At 45.7% G+C, this 23456-nt stretch overlaps 1 protein-coding gene across 5 annotated transcripts in view; it reads right to left on the reverse strand.

The window, feature by feature from the left end:
* LOC144829499 (uncharacterized) overlaps nt 1-23456 on the reverse strand; it is a 400486-nt gene that overhangs the window by 355425 nt on the left and 21605 nt on the right. Inside the window, exon 2 of one of the 5 annotated variants that reach the window (XM_078688696.1) lies at nt 21958-21978. The exons of the other annotated variants lie outside the window; for them this stretch is intronic. The gene's annotated coding sequence lies outside the window, so the exon portion shown is untranslated. The remainder of the gene's footprint in view (nt 1-21957; nt 21979-23456) is intronic. 5 annotated transcript variants of the gene reach the window in all.

Consider the following 23456-nt stretch of genomic DNA (forward strand, 5'->3'; position numbering starts at 1 on the left):
TACTGCCACTATTCTTTGGCCCAATCTCCATATCAATTCCATCAATAGAGACTGAGGGCTAGATGTAGGTAATTGTAAATTACCGATTCGAAAATACAGAATTTTACCGATTCGGTATTTTCGAATTGGTAATTGCAATGTAGATAATAATTCGGTAAAAAATACCGACTCGGTAAGATTCGGTATTTACCGAATCGGTAAATACCGATTCGGTAAATATGACACCTACATAGGAAAAGGATATTATCGGTCGGTAACGGCCGATTTCGGCCGTTACCGACCGGTAAAAGCCTACCTACATCTGGCCCTTGATCTCTTTACTTTTCCATTGAACTACTATTAGTATGTCATTAAAGAGGTGATGGGGTTTTGGTAGCATTATCATTTTAGGGAGGAATACTGTACCCATGATTGAAAATAGGAGATGCTTACGAAATGGGACTAATCCTCACAATGCCATTATGGCTTCAGATATGTTATTACTTAAGGGTGGTGGGTGCGCCGAGCGGAGGGCGAAAATAGGATTTACGTTCTTTTTCTTTCACGAAACGAAAAGCACACCGATCAGTGTTGCAAGGAGACCACGGGAGTCTTGTAACTTTTGTAAACCCTGATAAAGATATCACCTGTTGGCTGGCTCACGTTTGAAGCTAAGATACAAGTCTTACAGACGTGTAAATAAAAAACAACACCTCTTATCCGTAGATCAGTATTTTTATGTATTTAATGCGATTTTATATAACGCAAACATTACCCGAAGGTGTCAGAGCGCTTTACATTAGAACGAGTTGCGATACATAAGGACTTAGGATTACATGTGTTACATAAAAGATACAAATAGAAAACAAAATTGCAAATGCCCAAGTTAAAAAGTCACACAAGGAAGAGATATAAACAGAAAAATTGTAAATGTACAAGTAGTAAAGTCACTCAAGGAAGGGATACGAATGGATATACTTTAAGAGTCACATAAGAATGGTAGAGAGTACAATGGTCTACTGCATATACTAGTGATTAGAGTTATCTCTCTCTCTCTCTCTCTTTATATATATATATAAACACAAATAGTAGATTTTCTCAGGTGAAGACCCAAAAAACCAGGAGAGCAGAGTTCCATTAAATGGGGTCAGAGGGGGCACGCAGTCACAGCACCAAGGGAGGGTGGGGGGATACAAGGGTATGGAGAAAAGGCAAATCAGAGGATCGTCAAGGGGGAAACAAGGGTACAGGACAAGGGAATGGACAAGATGGTGGGTCAGGGTCCAGAGAAAAGCGGCCGAGAACGGTAGCAAAATGGTGGGCAGGACAAAAGTAAAGAAGTCCATGAAAGTGACCCAGTGAGTATGAATTAGAGTGCCAAAAGAGGTCATGGGGGTACATAATTAAAAAATCAAAGTCAGGAAGGGAGAGGAGGCGTGTAGGCTCGGGTCCACTGGAGTAACGTCGACGACAATCATAATCAGCCGGTCGTGGCTCCCGCGCCCCCATACCTGGGAAAAGTTCACTAGTTCCTCGCTCTTGACCGGCTGCAGCAGCACTTTGTTTGACTGCAACAGAAGTTGTTGGAGAGGGGACACACGGGGGTAGAAGGGGCTGAAAGAAGGCCTGGCTCTGAAGTGTTTATTTTATGTTTGCCAATATGTCTTTAAACAAGTACGCACGTTAGCTGGATCTGCTCAAGCTACGCTTCGCTCTTCAGGAAAACAAAAGCAATGAGTTGCTTGAACAAAGTTAGGGTGGTGATTTGGAGGCCCTGTCTTTTGCTGTAGTTTAAATTAAGGTAAAACAAACCAGGTTTTCATTTTCAAAACAAACAAAAAACGAGATTCAGGGGATCACTTTCCTGCTCTTGTAGCTAACTTAAGGGAGGAAACACATCCACCAAGAAGAAAATAGTCTCAAAAAACACGTATATGAAAGCCTGATGCAAACATATGATTGGTGAGCAAATGTAGTTCGGAAAACCAAACAGGCGGAGGCATACCCACTCAACTACACATTTAGGCCCCGATGTAGGTAAATCTAATTTACCGGCTCATAAATACCGAATTTTACCGATTCGGTATTTATGAATCGGTAAATTGGAAGGAGGCAGATGTAGGTAATTTTTAATTTACAATTACCGAATCTGTAAGATTCGGTATTTACCGATTCGGTAAATACCGAATCGGTATTTCCCATTGATTCCTATGGGCTTTGAAGCCCATAGGAATGGAAATACCGAATCGGTAAATACCGAATCCTGGCAGGGGGAACGGGGTGTTACTTTGACACCCTGTAGTACCCCAATTGCAGGCTTGTGTGCCATGTGGCACACATACATGCCCTAAGGGCATGTCTGTGTGTCACATGGCATAGGGGTACATGCACAGATGTGCATGTACACTGGAAATCGGTATTTTACCACCCAATAGGATTGGGTGGTAAATACCGACTCTTAAAGGGCCTGTGGCACTCTTTGAAGTGCCACCTACATCTTGATTTACAGAATCGGTAAATTTACCGATTCGGTATTTTACCGATTCTGTATATTTACCGAACCGGTAAATATACCGAGTCTGTAAATAAGATGCCCCCTACATGTCAAATACCGGTTGGTAACGGCCGAAATCGGCCGTTACCGACCGGTAAATGGCGACCTACATCTGGCCCCTAGGTCCTTATTTTGAAAATTAGTTTTTCCTGAGGTGCTAATAGCGCACTCTTGTGTCCCAATAGTGTGAGGTGCACCATTACTGCCCTATTAAAAGTTTTACCCTATAGAATGGAAAGTTACTGTAGAAATCTGTTTCCACACACTTTTTTGCAGTTATTTCCCAATATCCCTGCCATTTATCAGGAACATATTCTTCCTTACACAACTCTGTGATAATACTGTATGCACAGCGACCACAAATTTCAGACTCACCATTTGGTAACTTGTGTATCTTGCTTAATCGGGAATTCTGTCAAACTCTGAATGAGGGCTATGGAGTTTTTCAGTAAACATACAGTTGTAATACTAATCAAGAGTATGTTGCAGAAATAGTGTTTCCATGGGATTTCTACATGTAATGGTGTGGAACTAGCTTTCTATCACTTTGACAGTTCCTGTATAGATGGTTCCATGTCTGTCATTTATAGTTATCATAGTTAGTCAGTTGACACTACAAGCACTCACACATTACAGTTGTGTTTGAGGGCCAGGATAATGTGCTGCATGGCTAAATACTTACAAGGTCCCAAAGGCGAGACCAATTGCATTGCAAATGCTTGTTCTAATTGCACCATTTACAGTTTTTCACCGTGTAGTCCAGGGTAAATCCAGCTATGTAAAATTTCTGTGGTGCCCCCTTCCCTTGATGCCCTAAGCACTTGCTTATTTTGCTTAATGGTTAATCCAGCACCGGTCGCTGGTAAGACCAGGGTTGCGATGTGAGATGCAGCAGTGCCCTCGGCGGTGCCTTCAGGACACGGAGCCAGCGACAGAGTCGGTGACGAAGTTGGTTGCTTCCCCCTCTGCGGTAACTGAAACCCACGGTTCCTGAAACGGCGCCCAGAGGTGAGTGAGGCAAGCTCGGTTACAAGCTCTTGGAGATACTCAGCAACATGTTAGAGAACGTTCAGTCCAGTCCTTTCACTGCCCAAGGCAGAAGCAGCAACTGGAGGCCAAACTGAACAGAGCAATAACACAGCAAAGGGGCACTACTCCTCCTGGAAGCTCTTCCAGCTCTTCTTCTTCACAGATTCCTTGATTCCAGCGAGTTCTAAATTTCTGGCGTCTGGGCCCCAATATTTATACTCAAAATTCCTTTCTTCTCTTGTGGCAAAGAGTGTCTGTGGTCATTCTCCTCTCTCAACAATCACTTCCTGTGTACATCCTCATAATCGAAATAGGACCATAGACTGTGTTTTGGTTCCTGTGTTTTTGGCCCATGAACAGAAAAGTAGGACTTGGATCTACCGCAGCCCTACGTACAACTGAATGAACAGTAAAATAGGACTACACTAGCTTCCCTTCATTAAGGGAAACTAACAGAGGACTACCCTCAGGTTTATGTTTTTCCCTACTAAGGAGGCGGCCATCTTAGCATGACTTACCCTGAGTGCTCTAGCCCCTGGCAACCTTAGCCACCAATCGGCTACCGCACCCTTCCTAAATATTCAGATTTCCTAAACTCACCTCACATTCGGCCACCTACCCTACCTATCTCACTTCTCTCTTTTCCTCTGCCCTCTACCTTCTCATACCTATCCTTCTATTCTTCACCCTTTGACTACATCACTCCGACCCCTCCTCCTAGCACTCTAGAAATTAACCACATGCGCAGTAACTGACTCCAACCCACCTTACCTCCCTCATCCTCCCCTATTCTCCCTCTCCTTTGAACTCGTAGCATTCCGACCCCTCCTTCTAGCCCTTTAGAAATTAACCACATGCTCAGTAACTGACTTCAACCCACCTTACCTCCCTCATCCTCCCCTATTCTCCCTCTCCTGTGAACTCCTAGCAATCCTCCTGGATCCCAGCTATTCTTACGCTCTCAGGCGCCCACCTCTCTGCACCTATCTACCCACACATACCATAGAACTCACTGGCACTCATACATACAGCATCATCTATTCCCCCCGGCCTCACAAAAAAATCGGCCAAACGATTCAAACACAATTTGATCAAATCTCACCCTGAAACTCTCTTTGCTGATCCCTACTTCTCCCCACGCAATGGGCACACAACCATTGACATCATCTTCCACACAAAAAGGAAGGCACAATGGAGGAAGGTACTCCTAGCCACATTCACTGTCTCTTCCTTGAGAAAATCAGCTCATGGCCTAGCTATCTCTATTGTCCCTTCCCAGTTCTTCCCAGCAACAGCAACCATCACTATCTACAACAACGGCATTATCCTCATCCAATCCACGGAACGTAGTTTAAATCTCCTGGATAACGTCTTCCCCATTATTAAAGAACAAGTGGACAATCCCCAAGCTGCCTCCCAATCCACCCCCACTATCATTACCCGAGGTGCTACCTCTCTCACTCCAATCACCTCCTCTTGCCCGACTACCCTGACGAACACTCCCACTGATACTCCTAGCGGCACCTCACCGAAACATCGCACGCTTCTTCCATCTAACATGGCCAACATCCCATCCGCACCCCCCATAGTTATTGATGCCACTCAGGGCACGACCATAGCTCCTCACCCCTCCTACGCAACCACCCTCCTCATCATCTCTCCCTCTACTCCATCTCCCTCTCACAGTACCACACCCAAAACTGACTCCTCCCAACTCAACTTATCCCCACCTAGCATGACCGAATCTACATACACACCCCCAACAGCAATTGTACCTACTCCAGGTACGATCATAGCCCCTCCCCCTGCTCTCAGTACCCCTTCCTTAATCATCTCCCCCCACCTCATCTCCTCCTCTCAATAACAAACCCAATTCGGACTCCGCCCATGCCACTCAATCCTCATCTAGCAAGACTGAGTCTACATCCGCATCCCCAATAGCATTAGAACCCATTCCGGGAACCACAATAGCTCTCCACCCCCTAACCTCTTCCCCTACTCGCAATAACACGCCTAGCAAGGACTCCACTCATACCAGCCAGTCCCCCACAGCTCAGTCGCCTTCACGTTATGTGTCACCCCTGGACCTTTCAGACAACATTTCACCCTCTGTACCGGGCCACACACCCATCCAGCCCACACCGCAGACACACACACCCATGCCTCCGCTTCCCACCCCAATGACTACCACATCTGACACTAGATTAGGCGAGATCATGTCCACGCTTCAATCAATCAAAGAGGATCCCCACGCTTTTAAAGTGATGCTATCAAAACATCCAGGGCTCTCCAGATCTTACAGAACCTATATACCTTACAAGACTCCAACCCATCTACCTAACACCCCCAAACATACTGTTCCCAGCTGGAAATCAATACCCTCCCGTAATCTATCTTCCCGTCCAATCCGTTCCTCCAACCCTCTTTCGGAGAATGATCTACACTCTCTTCTACTCTCCTACGAACCCTCCATCGTGCTTCCTGTTTCTCACACACACATGCACATCCCTTCTATCCCCTCCAATCCTCATAGGCCCGCCACCCGTAACAATAGAGGAATCATCAACAACAATCTTAGTAAAGTCCCAATCACGCAGGACCACACCACTTCCCACGCCACTCCCCGGCTTAAATGCACACTCCTGAACTGCAGATCAGCCTCCAAGCACGCAACTGACATAGCGGACCTCATTATCACTACTGATCTGGACCTGATAATTTTTACTGAAACATGGCTTACAGAATCCTCCTCGCCTCTCATTGACATCCTAGTACCACCTAACTATGACATCATCAGACTGGACAGGAGTGTTAAGACAGGAGGAGGAATTGCATGCATACATCGGAGCAACATCACCTTAAACAGATCCATATCCCCTGCACTCTCCTCCTGTGAATACATATGCCTTGACATCAACAGTAATGACCAGGGGTGTGGAATTGTTTAAAAAATGTACTTGTCCAGTGGACAAAATTGTGCAGAAAACTACTTGTCCTGCAAAGAAATCTACTTGTCTTACCTATTCCCTAAATCAATTAAACTGACTGCCAAAAGCGTAAGTTTGGTCTTAGAGAGTGCATTTTAGACATCCTAGTGCCTGTAGCATTGAAACTGCCTCTTGGTAGAACAATGTCGAGGAAGAATACAGGAATCAGAAATTACACTTTACTCTGTGTACGCTATACTGGTAAATCAATATTACATATTTACATGATGTACATTTTGGTACAAGATATTTACAATGAATATAAAAGATGGTCACAAATCAGCTAGAACCAAACCGGTATCTAAAACCCAGGCAGGAGTCCGAGGTGGATATAAATATAATCTGTAACAATGTCTATATATGAGTGCCCTGCACAGTGAACCATGACTTTCCTAGCTCTCATGAGAAGTGCAGAAGACAACTTCCTTTTTTAGGGGATGGTTCTTAAGATTTTAGCCCACATAGATCAAAGAATCATCTATCAAAATATGTGAGCTTTTCACTTGTACAAATTGGACACTGTGACATTGTTATGACCACTCCTGCAGCCAATTTAGGGTGGAGGGATATTTAGGCCTGTGCTGTAGAAATCTCAACATTCCCAACACAGATAGTTCTAGAAGAATTACTGAGGTGTGCATGAGAGTCGATTGCGATACTGGTTGGCTGGTCAATAATATCTTAAACAAGCCCAAGAAAGTATTATTAGAGTATTAGGCAGTCTTGAAAGAGATTGCATACTGGAAGTACAAGAGGTCTTAAGTAGAGGCCAGGGGCTAACTGCCCTGCATCTGCTAGTTAAATAGAACAGGCACAAGGAAAGTTCATGTTCTGGATTGCCTATCTAAAATAACTTATGTAGTGGATGATATTGAGACCAATGAAGTATCATTGCTTCTCTTATGTATATTTCTAGTTTTAGCACACTGAGGTACAAGCTGTAGAAATGTGTGCATGTGAAAGTAAACTGGTACGTGTATACTGTGACAGTGATTGACCGCAGTGATTGAAACCTTAATGTTTCCTTTGAATGGTGGCATGCTTCTGCAGCAGACTTAGGACAGAAATGTAACCACTAGAAATGCTGTGGTGTTAGGCTTCATGGCAACTGAGAGCTGTTTTCAGTAGGCCAGGAACAGAAGTGGTTAGCACCAGCTGAAACAGTAATTGTCCAGTCAGGACAGACAGTCTGTCCCCAAATAATGATTGTATGACAGAGTATTGTTGACAAACATTGTTTTCTAAAGCTATTTCACAAAAATATTGCTCCTTTGGGACCATAATATGCAGATCACTCTCTGTGGGGGCAGAGAGTGCAAGGTTGCGTACTTTTTGTTTCCAAGTCTTGAACTTCCCACTTCAGAGAAATGCAAATGACATTTGTCCATCGATAAAGTGGATTCTGGCTTGATCTACTAGTAAAGTTCATGTATGCAGTGTTATCGGGCCTCGAATGTGTTGTTAATCTAGACAGGTCCGCTTTCAAGATCTGAGACCCCAAAGACTTGCTTTTTAAAATAAATTACACTGTGGTATAAGCAGACACCCAGGAAGAAACGTAAAAAAGGTGACTGGCAGGGCAAATCTAGCAAAAAGAACTCCGGGGCCTGATGACAAAAGCCAGAAGAATTAACTTGTTTGTTTTCAAAATGTTCCCCATCTTTTCAAAAGGAGGCTTGAGAGTACTCTAGCAAATTGTGGGGGGGACTTTGAAAGAGCTTGGGTGCAGACACAGAGGAGTTTGACCCGAATAGTTTTTACTTTGTGCTATCCAGATGTGCTCAACCATCATTTTGTCCCCCCAGAAAGCCATCTCAAGTCTGCAGATAAACAGGAAGGAATAATAGGTTATAGAATACGGTCGAAAATCAATGGCAACTTAAAGAAAGAGCGACATAGTTGAGTGTTAAAAAGACAACATAAGAAGTCAGAGAGATGGGAAGAGTGGAGATTTAAGGACATTTGCAAAAGAATAAAGAGGAATGGAAAAATAAGATGAAAATGAACTTACAGTAAACGTGACCGCCACCTTGGTGGTCATGAGGTTAATATGGAGTTGGCTGCACCAGTATTCAGCCTCCAAAAATTGATAATGTCCCCAGTATTTATTAATACTTCACAAATCTGTAGGTGTCTCTCTCAGGACAGCAGTCAGAGAACAAGTAAATAAAGACCACAGAGGCAAGTGTTGCACCTGTGCTCTATACACAAGAAGTTTAAAAGGAAGCCCTTGTATGACAGAGGTGACAACACCTACAAACATTCACATCAACATTACTTGGGCTCTTGAGATGGAAAAGGTGTTACAATTGGAGTCAGTGACGACCAAGAGGTTACATGGGGAGCCAGTGATATATTGGGGGTGTGCAGGGTGAGCTACAGAGGGAAGCAGTGATGTCCTGAAGGAGGAGTTACACAGGGTGCCAGTGATGTAACGGTGGGCCGGAGGAGTTGTAGAGGAAGACAGTTACATTGGGAACCACTGATGGCTCATTAGTTCACAGCTAAAGATGGGAGAGGTGTTAAAGAAATAACCACTTTTGGCTTCAGGGGAGGGAATACAACAAAGCTAGTGTTATGCTGATTTTTAAAGAAGAGAGATGGTTTGGGGTTTAACAGAAAAAGGAGATGAGAAACACAACTAACTAGATGGATGGTAGAGGGCAGAAAGAGAAAGGAGGGCAGTAGGGCAGGGAAATGGAGGGATGGTGGTTTCTCCCTGGTAGTTTGAGAGCAAGGAAGGGAGCGAAAGTTGGCTAGAGATGTATAAAGATTTACATAAAAAAGCAAGAAAAGAAAGGGGACTTTGATGGGGTAAGAAATGCAGCATGCGGGTTAGACTGGGTCCCAATGGGAAACTGGACCAATGGCAGAGACTTTCGACACAACTAGAGAAAGGAGAGGAGTTGGGAAGGGAATTCGAAAAATGACAGTTTTGAAACTGCAAACAGGAGAAAGAAAGGGTTGAAGACATAGCGCGAGGTGTTTGGGGTGTTACGTAGCAAGTAAGGGAGTTTCTATGGTTGGTACTTTTGTCATTTATGCTGGCTGACACAACATAAGAACACATTCAATTGCTCCTACTGCCTCTCCTGTGATGGTTTGCAAAGTTAGCTGTTTCTGCTTTAAGCAGCTTCACACTGGAACTTTTCCATCTAGTGTATTCACTGGTTTTGCATGTGATTACATTCCAGTTGAAAAAACACGTCCTTCCTTACTGACTAGGAGTAAAAGCTTTGAAGCTGTGATGGCATTTCATGTTCAGCTCCATTGCAAGATGTAGCTGAGAAAAAGAATCTGGGGCAGTAGAGGCAGATTTCTTTGGACACACATTACCTTATCAACTCAGTCTATTTTTAAAAAGCGCTTTTCTGTGCAGTGCATCAAAACACTGTCCTGCTATACATGCTGCTTTAACTATTTACCCCCCCCCCCCCAGTACATTTGAAGTACATTTCTGCCTTATGTAGGAAAAAATGCACCAGGTTCCAACTTTTAATCACAACCACTTAACCACATTGTGTGATCCTGGACAAGTGTTACATTTTCATGGTTCTTCTGTCCACATCTTCGAGGATTGGTTGTGCTTGGATTATGGTTAAACCTTTGTACTAAGCGCTACCTAAATCAACTGTATATGTCTAAACAGCATAGGAGCAAGTAGTTTGACCCGAACTTTGATAGTGTTTGCAGGGGCAGCGAGGTCAAAAAGAGATTTCAGAGGCTTGCATGCCAGAAATTAGATAAAATATGTGTTAACGGGAAGCCTGGGAGCACGCATGTCTTTAGTGAGACTAGAGCTCTAGTCCCTGTGAGGGACTGAGGTCACCTATCCCATAGCAGACATTGTAAATGGATATCTTTTGTCCTGGCTATAGAAGAGATCACCCTTAGTCTAGCGCCCCAGTGCTTCACTAAAGTCATGCTTGCTGCACAGAAAAGCATATAAAGTCCCTGACAATTTTAGGTACAAGATTTTGGTAACATTATTTAATTGAATTTAAGGCTCAGGGCTTTTAGTTTGTGGTACATATATTACTTGCAAAACTGCCTGCAAAGGCAAACTATGTTTTGCACCTTGTAATTTCTTCTTTCGGCCTTTCATTCCCGGATGATGAAGGGACAAGTCGAGAACACCTAGTTTTCCAGGTAGAAGGCACTGGCAACAGGCAAGACCAGATAAGGCACCGGGTAAGACGTGAGAGGCTCATGAAAATGGAAGTAACAGCCAGCGGTACAGGAGGCTTCATGAGAGCCCAAAGGGAAAGTAAGGAGCTTTATTGTAGACCTGGTTGAAACATGAGACGCCCAGGGGCTAGGAGCAGGGGCTGCAGGTGAGGCCAGTGGGGAGCACAGGCACCAGATAAGTGCAGAGGGAAAGCAATGTGCGAAGGGAGTGGCCCGTGAATTTTTTCTGTGCATGCCTCAAATGCGAGTGAGTGGGGCACAACCTGGGGCCTGTATCTGAGAGGCCCAAAAGCAGGACATCAGAAGGGTGAACAAAGAGCGGCCGATTTTGGAGCGGAAGTTCGTTTTCAGTGTCTGTTCAACATCCTGTGAGTTCTGACAAATCTTTTAATCTCCTCGAGCCTACAGCAATAAAATATGAATGCGTCCTTGTGTAATGTGACTATCTCTTATATAAGGCACTTTGTTTCCGTCAGGTGTCTCGATTTACTGTGGTGCATGATCTCCTTGTCCTTAGGACAAAACAGACATTAAAACGTCTTGCCCTTGCAAGGAATCTAGATGTCTCGGGCGTCGGGCGATACGAATTCCCCTCCCCTGAATGACAAACCTATCTGTACGTTAACACCATATATGACCCACCTGGTGACAACCTCATCTTCACAGAACACCTCATGGACATGGTCACAACAAACACCGGACTACATACTACCCAAATTTTCCTTGGTGACTTCAACCTCCACTGGAACGACCTCAACGACACTGTGATCAACACTTTCAAAAACTTCCTCAATGCCCTAGACCTCAACCAAATTTGCAACAGCCCTACACACAACAAAGGCGCAACTCTGGACTTAATAATCTCCAAGAGGGATTCCACATACCTGGATTCGATCCTCCCCTGTGATTGGTCAGACCATCACATCATCACCTTCTTTATCAATGAAACAGTTAAAATCAACTCGGCTCAATCTACAAAACCTAAAGTATGGAAAAGAGACTGTAAAAAACTCAACCCAAATTTGTTACCTGCTTCCAGCCACAACCTACTTTTGCCCCCTGCTGGTTCTTCCAATGTACTTGATCTCACCAACCACTATCTCAATTCTATGACCTCGAAAGTTAACGAATTTGCTCCACTTCAACTAAAGAGAGTTTCCAGTAAAGACTCTAAACCCTGGTTCAATGGTACACTTAACGAAGATAGACGTTCTCTCAGAACTGCTGAACGCAACTGGAGATCGGTCCCATCCGCCAAGCTCCTCATGACTCTAAAAAGAGAAATGCTTACTATTGAAAGATCAAGTGTACGAAAGCGGACTTCTTCAGTCACCAACTTGACCAAGCAAGAAATAGACCCAAAAACGTTTTGAATTAATCAAAATCCAATCTAAAGAGGCACCTCAACGCTCACTAGACCGAACTCATCCACAACCCACATGTGAATAATTTTGTACCTTCTTTAACCTAAAGACTGAGAACATCAAGAAAGATTTCCTCAATGATCTAATTTCTCGCTCTTGTCTGTACACCATAACCTCCCCTCCTCCCACAAGTGCAGCACAACAAACCCCCTCAAAATTTGTTTTAAAAAATGAAGCGGTATGGTCATCCTTCTACACCTACTCTGAAGACGCTATAGGCACGTTTCTCAGTGGCCTGAAGCCTGCCAATCACCTTACCGACCCTCTCCCTGCAAATGCGGTTAAAGAACTTACCCCATTACTTCTTCCTTTTTGGACCAAAATCATCAACAGTTTACTCCTACAAGGTTGCATCCCTGACTCCCTTAAGGTGGGACAGGTCTCTCCCACCTTTAAGAAACCCACAGCTGACCCCAAAGACCTAAACAACTACCGCCCTATCTCCAATATCCCCACCTTAGCCAAACTTCTGGAAAAATGTGTCCACCTCCAACTGACAAAACATATTGATCGCTTCAACCTTCTTAACAAACATCAATCCGGTTTCCGAGTAGATCACAGCACGGAATCAGCCATGACTCACATCATTGATGATGCACTACAAATATTGGACCAAAACGGAACATGCCTTCTTATCCTACTAGACCTCTCATCAGCCTTCGACACGGTCAAACACAAAAACTTAATAGATCTGTTGAATCACAGAATGGGTCTCTCGGGTTCAGTGCTCAACTGGTTTAACTCTTTTCTGTAAAACCGGACCAAAAAATTCAAGGTCAACAACACCCTATTCAAACCCGTTCTAGTTACGCTAGGAGTACCACAAGGGTCCTCGCTATACCCAACACTTTTTAACTTATTCATGGAACCCCTCACCGATCTGCTACAAGCGCCCAACGTGCAATTCCACATGTACGCCAATGATAATCAACTCTACCTTAAGATCAACACTCTTGAAGACATCAATTTGCTTAACACTACTCTTAAGACCACCTAAACATGGCTGGCAGAGAATCACCTCAAATTGAATGCCCTAAAACTGAATTCCTCCTAATTGCCCCACCTGCCAAAGTCCCCATAATGCACGACTGGATTAAACACCTTACAGCACTCAACGTTCAACCAACCATTGTGGATTCAGCTGGATAATTGGGTATAATATTAGATTGCAACCTCAACATGCAGAAACACATTAGTAACGCAACAAAGGGAGCAAACTTTCAGATTAACACACTGTGGAAGCTGAAACCCTTCCTTCCTGCCAATGACTTCAAGATGGCGGTTCAAGCTCTAGTTCTACCGTGGCTGGACTATGGAAGTGTCTCACTATGCGGTCTCCCCAAAGCTACTACAGCTCCCCTAAGAGCCTCTACTAATGCAGCAGCGAGACTCATCACTGGCTCAAAAAGAAGGGCCCACATCTCCCCTGACCTTAAATCTATAAACTGGCTGCCATTTGAAGCCAGAATTCTCCAGAAAATAGTGTGCATGACGCATAAGGCCATACATCACAATGCACCCAGCTATCTCTCACAGAAACTCACAATATCTGGTGGGATAAGATCCACTAGAAGTTCGGAAAACCTCCTACTGAAGCCACAAAGATTCAATAAGAAAGAAACATACAAACAATCCTTCTCAGGAATGGCGCTCAGGATTTGGAATGCCCTTCCCCCGGAAACAAGACTAAACCCCTCCACTGTATCCTTCAAACTGGAAGTAAAAGGCATTCTTATGGCAAAATTCACTTAATCTCAGTCCTTGGATTCCGTGAGAACCTCCTTACATGGTATCAATCTACTCACTCTAATCAATCTCTCTGCTGCTACCATGACTCTTCAGCCTGCTCCTGTTGCACCCTATTGTTTTGCTTTTTGTTGGCTCAATGATGTTATTTATATTTTTATTTTACTCACATATCTTTACTGTATTACCTTCACTCCTCAGTTCGCTCCTGTTCTGCTTCTTACTGCCCTGCCCTTTGTTTGCTCTATGGTGTTATGTATACTTCATGGACATATAGTTTATGCATGTCTTAAGTATCCCCTTGTACTGTAAAGCGCTCTGATACCCGCAAGGGTCTTGCCCGCGCTCTATAAAACTCTCTATAGAGAAAGATAATAAATTAAAGAGTGAATATTAACTCGAATCATGAAAAACAATGAATAAAACAAAATGGATTGAAACAATAGAATGGTGGATGACTATTGCATTGTTATTGTGAAAATTAAGTTTTGAACTACAGAACCCCAGTTGGGGACACAGCAGTGCACTTGGGGACGTTCCCCAATTGAAGGGGCACGCTACCTTTAACATACACAGCACCCTGCCACCAAGGGTACTTTGGGCCTACCTTAGGGGTTTCTTACATGTAAGAAAAGGGAAGGTTAGGGCCTGGCAAGTGCACCCACTTGCCAGGCCTTAACCTTCCCTTCGACATGGCAATTACAAACTGAGCGCAGACACTGCAGTGGCAGGTCAGAGACCCCGTTTCAGGGCTGCTTGGGAGGGTGGCACAACCGGTGCTTCAGACCAACCAGCAGCATTTGATTTACAGGCCCTAGCACTCTCAGTGCACTCTACTAGGAACTTATTAGTAAATCAAATATGCCAATCATGGAAACACCAATCCATAACACAATTTAAAAAAGTAGCACTTGCACTCTAACACTGAACAGCAGTGAGAACGTGCACAGGGACACTAAACCAGCAGACATAGAGTCAAAATCAGGACTTCAGAAAGCAAAAAAGACAGGGAAAACAAGCCAAAAGATGCCAGGTCTAGCAGAAGTCAATTTTCAGGCAAGTCAGTGGAGAGTTATGAAGTCAGTTAGAGGTAGCTCGCTGTAACTTGCAACTATAGGGGTTTCCTGGATGAAATGTTGAAAGATCAATTGGTTTTGAAAACCAACAACTGGAAAGTACAACAGAAACTGCTGAATACGGAAGGACTGACACTTCAGATGGCAATTCACTTGATGAAAATGGCTGAAACTACGGAAGAAGGATTAAAGGAGTTAAAATCCAAAGAAAAAATAGAGGCATTCCAAAGAGAAACACGTAAACTCAGGAGAGAAGAAGAAAGTAGTGCCAAGAGACGGGGGATAAGAGAGTTTTAACGCTATGGACCGGCAACCCTCTTTTGTCCAGTGTGCGAATGCCCTCATGTCGAGTCTCGGCGTGAAATCAGGGTTTTGGACTATAAGGGTGATTGTAAACGGGAATCTAGTGAGGGATCGAGAAGTGGCAACCCTGGCTCAAGCTCATGGTGTTGTGTGTGTGACTTTTGATAAGTATGGATTGCGAGGTCTGGCGGCTTTCGTGAGAAAGGGAATGCCCCATAGGGTTTTCTAGCTAAAGCTCTGTCCATGAACAGCCAGTGCTTCTCAGATTCTGGACGTGACCACTCCACAAGGGATCTCAGCTACACTGCCCAATAGTAATCCTGGAAATTAGGGATTGCTAAGCCACCCGCGGTGGGGGCCCTGTAGCATAGTTCGCTATGTAGTCTGGGACGTTGGTCTCGCCAAATAAAACCCTCCAGGTCCCGCTGCAACAAGTGCAACACTCCTGGAGCGGCAGCCATATCAAGAGTCTGGAATAGAAATATTATCTGAGGTAGTATTGTCATTTTTATCGCCACTATACGGCCCAGCCAAGACAGCGAGTGTGGTCTCCATCAACGGAGGCATTCGCATATGTGTCACAGTAGTGCTGTATAGTTCAGTGAAGTGGAGTGTTGTATACTGGCGGTAAGTTGTACGCCTAATTCGGAGATAGTTTTTCGAGCCTATTGAAGGGGGTGAGCACACATAGGAACCTTCATTGTGCCAGGGGTAAGGGTTAAATTAAGCGATGATGACTTATGTACGTTGACATTAAATCTTGATGCTTGTGTAAAGCATTCTAGTTCGTCATCAGGGAATCTACAGGCCACCCCACATATTAAAGGATTGTAACACACTCTTTGGGCCATAGGCTCCATATAAAGGGCGAACAATAGTGGTGAGAGTGGACAGCCCTGTCTCGTCCCTTGCTGGATAGGGAAGAGTTGCGAGATAAGGCTATTCACCCGGATAGAGGCAGTAGGATTGGTGTAACTCCCTAATACCCAGTTTATAAATCACTCCGGCAAGCCGAAATGACCCATGGTTGCTTTAAGGTACGGCCAGTGCATCTTATCAAACGCCTTCTCTGTATCTATAGAGAGAATCATGCATTCATCCTCAAAGCGTTCGGATTTGTATATAATTTGTAGGAGGTGCTTGGTATTGTAAGAGCACTGGCTGCCTGGAACAAAACCCGACTGATCCGGGTCTATCAACCCCGGAAGATAGGGGGAGAGTGTGAGAAAGTGCCCTCTTTCTGCATGGTATGCCCCCACTTATTGCTGAATTGCTGTTGTTCTTTCACTGAGTGTGCCCTGGGCTTCTGCTAATCAGGTACCCAGGGCCTATGTTCTTTCCCTAAAATTGCATTGAAGCCAAAACCCAATTGGCATCTCTGGCCACAGGTCAGCCCCTGGTAAATGGTACCACAGGTACCCAGGGTACTGTGACCAGAGAAGGCCTCTAAGGGCTGCAGCACTTATTGTGCCACCCTTAGAGGTCCTGTACCCTGACACTCAAACACTGTCTTGCAGGCTGCATGACTTGGTGCAGAACATAGTAAAGAGTCGACATGGCATGCGTCCCTGTGTGCCATGCCCACAAGCCATTGCCCTGGCATAGATCAGTCACCCCTCTAGCTGGGTGCCCTATGCCAGTGGTGAGAGTACTGATGCATGAGCCCTGTACCCCTACAGTGCCCAGGTCCATTCCTGGGAATTATAAGTGCAGTGCTGGCATTAAGAGTACATGGTGCTGGGAGCTTGTCATTACGAACTCCACAGCACCATAATCGCTACAATGAACACTGAGAAGTTTGGTATCAAACTTTTTAGCACATTAAACCCACACTGATGCCAGTGTGAGATTTAATGTAAAATGCAAGACAGAGGGCATCTTAGAGATGCCCCGTGAAACTCGACCAATTTCTAGTGACCCGACTGAGTGTTATGTTATGTTATGCTATATGCACTTGTACCGCGCACAGATACTCCGAGGAGTGTCCCGGCGCGAGCCTGAAAGAGGTCAGAAACAATAATAGAGCTTGAACAGAAGAGTTTTCAGCTTTTTCTTAAAGATCGTAGGGTCTTTGACGCCCCTCAAGGCCAATGGCAAAGCCTTCTATGCCTGCGTCGCCAGCCGGGCAAAAGAGCTCCCGCCAAGCCTTTGGCGATTAAATCGAGGAATCTGCGCCAAAAGTTGGGAAGAAGAACGCAGCTGTCTCGCCGGAATATAGAAGGCAAATCTCCTCTGTAAATAAATGGGACCCAGACCATGGAGGGCTTTGTGAGCAATGGATAATATTTTAAATTTTATCCGAGCCTCCGCAGAGATCGCAGATGAGAGCCCACACTGCACCTGCTGGGAAGGCCTAGCAGGAGTTGGGCAGCCGAATTTTGGATCACATGCAACTTATTCAAAATATAGCCCGGAATGCCAGCGTACAGTGCATTAGCGTAATCGAGGCGCGAGAGAATTAAAGCGCGAACAACAGTTTCCTTTGCAGATTTAGGCAGAAGAGGAAGAAACTCCTCAGAGACTTCAGGATGCTAAAACAAGAGCCCACCAACTTCTTAACGTGCGATGAGGTCAGGTTCTCATTAAACCAGACCCTGAGAGTCTTAACAGAGTCACCCTTAATGCTCGGTAAGGGAGAACCCGGGGGCCATAGCCTCTCTCTGAAGTCCGCGTGGAATGCGCCGTACAAGAGGATCTCCGATTTCTCCTCATTGCACTTGAGCTGTGCCTGAGAAAGCCACTGAAAGACAGAGGAAAGGCAGTGTTGGGCGGGGACATCTGCATCCTTGTCTCGTCCCCAAGAAAACAGCAGTTGGGTTTCGTCAGCATAGGCCATCACTTTAGCCCCTAATGCTTCCACAAGATAAACGAGCGGATAACACAGATATTAAAAAGAAGGGGGCTAAGGGATGACCCCTGTGGGACACCCGTGGCAACTGCTTGGGGGGCAGAGGCGCACGATGGAAGCCAAATCTGCTGTATGCAACCCTCCAAAAAAGACCTGATCCAGCCCCACACTGACCCGGATACTCCGATCTCCAAGAGGCGCAGTATCAAAAGTCGCTGCGAGGTCCAGCATAACCAAAGCTGCAATCCCGCCGGCATCGAGGCACTCTTGAATCGCCTCAAACACCTCCAATAGAGCAGACTCTGTGCTATAGGCAGCCCGGAAACCCAATTGTGCGTGATGGTGCAGGGCAAAGCCCTCGATGTACTCACTAAGTTGGTTGGTGACAATCTTTTCACAGACCTTGGCCAGACTGGGCAGCAGCAAGATAGGGTGGTAGTTTCCTGGAATGGATGGGTCCAAGGATGGCTTTTTGAGGAGGGGAAGAATACTCGCCTGCTTCCAGGACATTAGAACGAGGGCCCCCTGCAGCCACATGTTAATGATCAGATTGACCTCAGGATTGATACAGTCTGCAACAGAGGCCAAGAGTCTGGCCGCACAGGGATCTGTAGGAGATCCTGATTTCAGAGCCTTCAAAATTTTAAGGGAGCGAGATAAATCTACTGGCGAGAAGGAAGAAAGATTGTGCGAAGTATTCGCTGAGGGCAGAACAGAAATACGGGGCCTAGGTTTTGAAACACAGGGGGCAAACGTGACTTGAATGGCGCAAATTTTGTCCAGAAAAATTCTGTCAAAAGTATTACACCAGGCCTCCGTAACAGGCGCAGAACGCGTCAAGGTGAGAGGAGACATAAAGCTTTTCACAATTGAGAACATTTCTTTAGAGTTGTTGTTAGCCTGGACGATACGTGAAGTAAAGAATTGGCTTGTTGCTGCCACGATGGGGGCATAGTAACTTTTTTGTTTGGCTCTCAAAAGTAAATTTAGCCTGAGGGCAGGAACAGCTGGCACGCCAAGCCCTTTCCAGAACTTGGCACTCATGTTTCAAAGATTTAAGCTCCGGTAGGAACCAAGGATTAGAGGGAGATTCTCTAGCAAGCTTAGGTAGGCGAGGCGACGATAGAGAAGACACTGAGTCAGCAATCCAGTTAGTAAACCCGGTCACACTCCCATTCAAGATCTTGCTGACGGGGGGCCTAGATGCAGCCAAAGAGCTCTTACATTGAAGAAGGTAAATTTTACTGAACGTCGGAGGACGAATGGAGCGAGAAGGCTGAGCTGGCCGAGTGATCTCCCAGGAAAACCGGATGAGGAAGTGGTCCGACCAGGAGATCGGGGAGGGTTCGTCGACCACCACAGGGAAGTTGGAACAGATAGGGTCTAAAATATGACCACCCTGATGAGTAGGATGGGAGACACATTGGAAAAAGGTGAGCTAAATGGAGGGAATCAAGGAAATCCACTGAATCTTTAACATCTTGTTGATCAAGATGTAGATTCACATCGCCCAGAATCATAAAGTGGGAAAAGCGCAGTGACCGCTTGGCTATGGCATCACCACAGGATTTAACAAAAGCACAAGCCGGGCCAGGGAGGCGATAGATAACAGAGCCACCCAGTGTAAAATGACCCGAGAAGTGGATGTTGAAATCTAATACCTCACACGCGTCCCATGTACTAGAGACTTCACTGTGAAGAACCCAATTATCCCTGTATAGTATAGCTACACCACCTCCTCTACCAACGGGGTGATCCACCCTGCAAAGCTTATAACCAGCAGGGGTGGCCAGCGCAACAATAGGGTTTGAAACGACATTGAGCCAAGTCTCCGTAACAAACAACAGATCCAAAGAGTTATCAGAGACCAGGTCAAAAATCTCAGCGTGATGTTTCCGTGCCGATCTGGAATTATGCAGAGCAGCTTTGACGCGCAACCCTCTCGGGGAAGTGGTGTGTGAAATGAGCGACAGAAGTTCTGGTCTGGGAGCAAAACCACAGGCTGCGCAGAGAAAGTACGCTCTAAAAGGCAAAAAGCTGCAGCAGTGGGGGGGGGGGGGGGGGGGGGCGTTTGGGGGGGGTTTCGGGGAGGGCAAAGGAGAGGCCAAAGCGATTTAAGAAACTCACCAGATAACCGCAGGTGTGTCCCATCTTCAGTCACGCATCGGGCAGCATAACTAGCGCTGACCGCTGACTTGGCGCTGACAGGGGCAGACAGGCTTGCCTTAGGCGCACCTTAGGCCTGCGTCCGCTGCGCGTCCAACCACAGGCCATTAAACAGGGTTTAATGTGGGCGCGGTACAGCGTGCGACAGCTAGAGCGCTGATCGCAACTAATGAGCGTCACAGTCAAGATGGCCACTAAACACTACTTGCCAAGATATTGAGCAGAAAGGCAATGCGGAAAGGAGTATAACACACTCTGTGAAAAAGCAGCTAGATGTCTTTAAAAAACAGGAGTATAACACACTCCGACAAATACAGGTAAAAAAATGAATAATACATTAAAATTCCCCAATTCATGTAAACATAACCCTCAGAAGCAAATCAGTGGGAACAGCAAGAATAAAAGGCGATTGTGATTAAAATAGGTAAGGAGAAACCTTGTCAGGCGTGCCTGCTTAGGCTGCCACCAACAGACATGTTTCTGGACCACTGGGACGAGAGCCTGCTGCTCTGGGGGCCTGGGGCGAGGTGCCAAACCTCCTCCCCCAGGATGGGCAGTGTTCACGAAGAGGAGGCTTCGAAGGCATGTCGCCTTTGTGAGCCTCCCCAGCCCATTTGCTGCTTTCAGCAACTGGTCCTCACTGGTTCTACGCCTCACTTTGGGTGGGAGAGCCAGCAGGAAAAACAAGTGAGGGAAAGAGTTGTGCCCACCTCTGCCAACTCCACCCCTCAGGTGGGGGAGGCGTGGTGAAGCACAACTCTGAGTCCCCGCCATCTTGAGGATGGGGTGACCCAACCAACCAGGGACAGGCTACTGCCCCTTCCCACTGTAGGGTGTCACGATAGGGAGTGTACCCACCCCGGCCCATTGGTCCCTGCCCTTTACCTACCTGTAACACCCCTAAATCTAGTATTTAAGGGGCACCCTGAACCTTGCTTCCTCAGATCCAGAAATGACAAGAAGAAAAGAAGAAGGACTGAAGAGCCGTGCAGAGCTAACAAGAGGACGATGCCCACTGACTTGGCCCGAGCCCTACAGGCCTTTCTCCCCTCAAACCTGCTCCTGCAAAATCCTGGTGTGTCCTGCAGCCAGCAACCTCAAAAACACTGGAGGACCTGCCTGCCTTCACTTCCAAAGATTGATTCTCTCGTGAACACCGGATTTGTTCAACTGCAACCTCTGGCAGCAACCGGAATCCTGGAATCCAGCCCACTCTGCACCCACCGAACCCGTCCCGAGCTCGAGTGGAAAAACACCACGAGGAGGTCACCCCGGTGATCCTGACCCGAGATCCGGCGACCCCTGACCTGCCTCAAGCCTCCAACCGACGCCTGCAGTCTAAATCCAGCTGGCCCCCCGAACCGCCACCTGGAGCTGGTAGGAAGATCCAACCCCAAAAGGCACCCCAAGGCCCACGGCCTTGTGTGCTCAAACCAGCGGTGCCTAACCAACCCTTACCTTACTGAGTTAGAAAAGTAATGTAAAAAGTTTACTTAAATGTAATTTACTGAAAAAACCTATTCATTTCAATGTATTGTATTTGCTAAGTATTGCAACCTACTGCACCCCCTATAAATCAAACAAAGTACAATTCCTTTTGAATTTTCAAACTTTTCTACAATCAGCAACTTATTATTGTAAAGTATTTAATGCTTACCTGTGCCAGGCTTGCTTGGCTCTAAAATAAAACAACAGTATATTTTTATACAAAAACAATTGGCCTTGAGTTCAGTTCTTGAGTGTGTGAATTCATTTGCTGACTGAGTGTGTACATCCAATGCTTTTTTTATTTATTTTTTTTATTTTGTAGTTTTATGCATGGAATCACATCACATCTTAGTACAGGTCAAACAACGTTATGCGTCAGATACAGAGTCATAAGGCAATTCAGATAGAATCACTGTACGTGCAGCAAGTGGGGGATCGGGGCATGGCAGAGTCCAATTAACCATTCGTGAATTGATGCAAGGTTAATCTTCGAGGGAGGATCTTAAATGCCCATCATCTGTGATGCCAGGCCGTCCGCACATAACTATACAAGACAACATAACAAGAGTGTGCATCATTACCATTTTCACCTCCAATTGTATAACAAGTGAATGTCACAAGAGGTTCATCTGTCATAGGGTCACAGCACTAGCACTCCCCGGGGGATCATCTTCAGTATGCCCAGTAGAGCTCTCCACATCATTTAACAAGTACATCTGCAAGGGTCCCCATATATCCCTCGGCCTAGAGGACATTGGTAATAACTACGCATAAATAGCAGATTGCTCCTGGTAGTATACAAGATCACGCAACCAATCCTTGAACTTCGGAGCTTCCCTCTTCCCCACCTGCAGGCAACTCTACGTTTCGCCATCAGCAAAGCGATATCCACAAACTTTCTCGCCTGTTTGGGAATGCACATAGTGTAACCCAGCAACATCAACAAGGGGTCCATTTCAATGCTAACACCCAGCATTCTCTCTAGTGCCTGATGTATGTGGGTCCAATATTCATACACAGTCGGGCATTCCCACGCCATATGCATGAACCCCGCTCCAGGACTCTTGCATCTCATACACCTATCATTGTCCGCTAACTGGAAACGATATTTTGTGGCAGGAGTATAATAGAATCGTTGTAGGAACTTATAGTGAATAACTCTAAATCTGCAACTAGCTGTTATATTTTCTGTGATACTGCAACAGTATTTCCATTGTGCATCAGACATCTCCTGTCCTAGGTCCGTCGACCACTTGGTACGAGCAGAGCTGTCCACGCCTTTCCTGCATTCCCTGATTGTCCTGTACCGTTTCGATACTAAGTGTTTCCCATCGGGAGAACTAAGCAGAATATGCAATGACTCAAAAATTGCCAGCTCCGAGGGGAACTCTGGGAGCACCATCCGTATCCCTTGCCGGAAGCGGACATACAAGAAAATCTCCAAGGGGGTGGGAGGAAAGACCCCGAAAAAATATTTCCCGCGTCCGAAACTGCCCACCTTCAAAGAGGTCTCCCCATGTTGTAATTCGCAGCCGCTTACACATGTTCTGAAATCCCACCTCTTGCAGTACTATCAAGCCAGGGTGGTATACGAGGGGTAATCGCGGCGAGTACAAGAGATGTACTCCCAACATGCGGGCTATGCGCCTCCAAGCGTCCACTGTACAT

Source organism: Lissotriton helveticus, chromosome 4_1 (genome assembly GCF_964261635.1).
Source record: "Lissotriton helveticus chromosome 4_1, aLisHel1.1, whole genome shotgun sequence".
Classification (NCBI taxonomy): domain Eukaryota; kingdom Metazoa; phylum Chordata; class Amphibia; order Caudata; family Salamandridae; genus Lissotriton; species Lissotriton helveticus.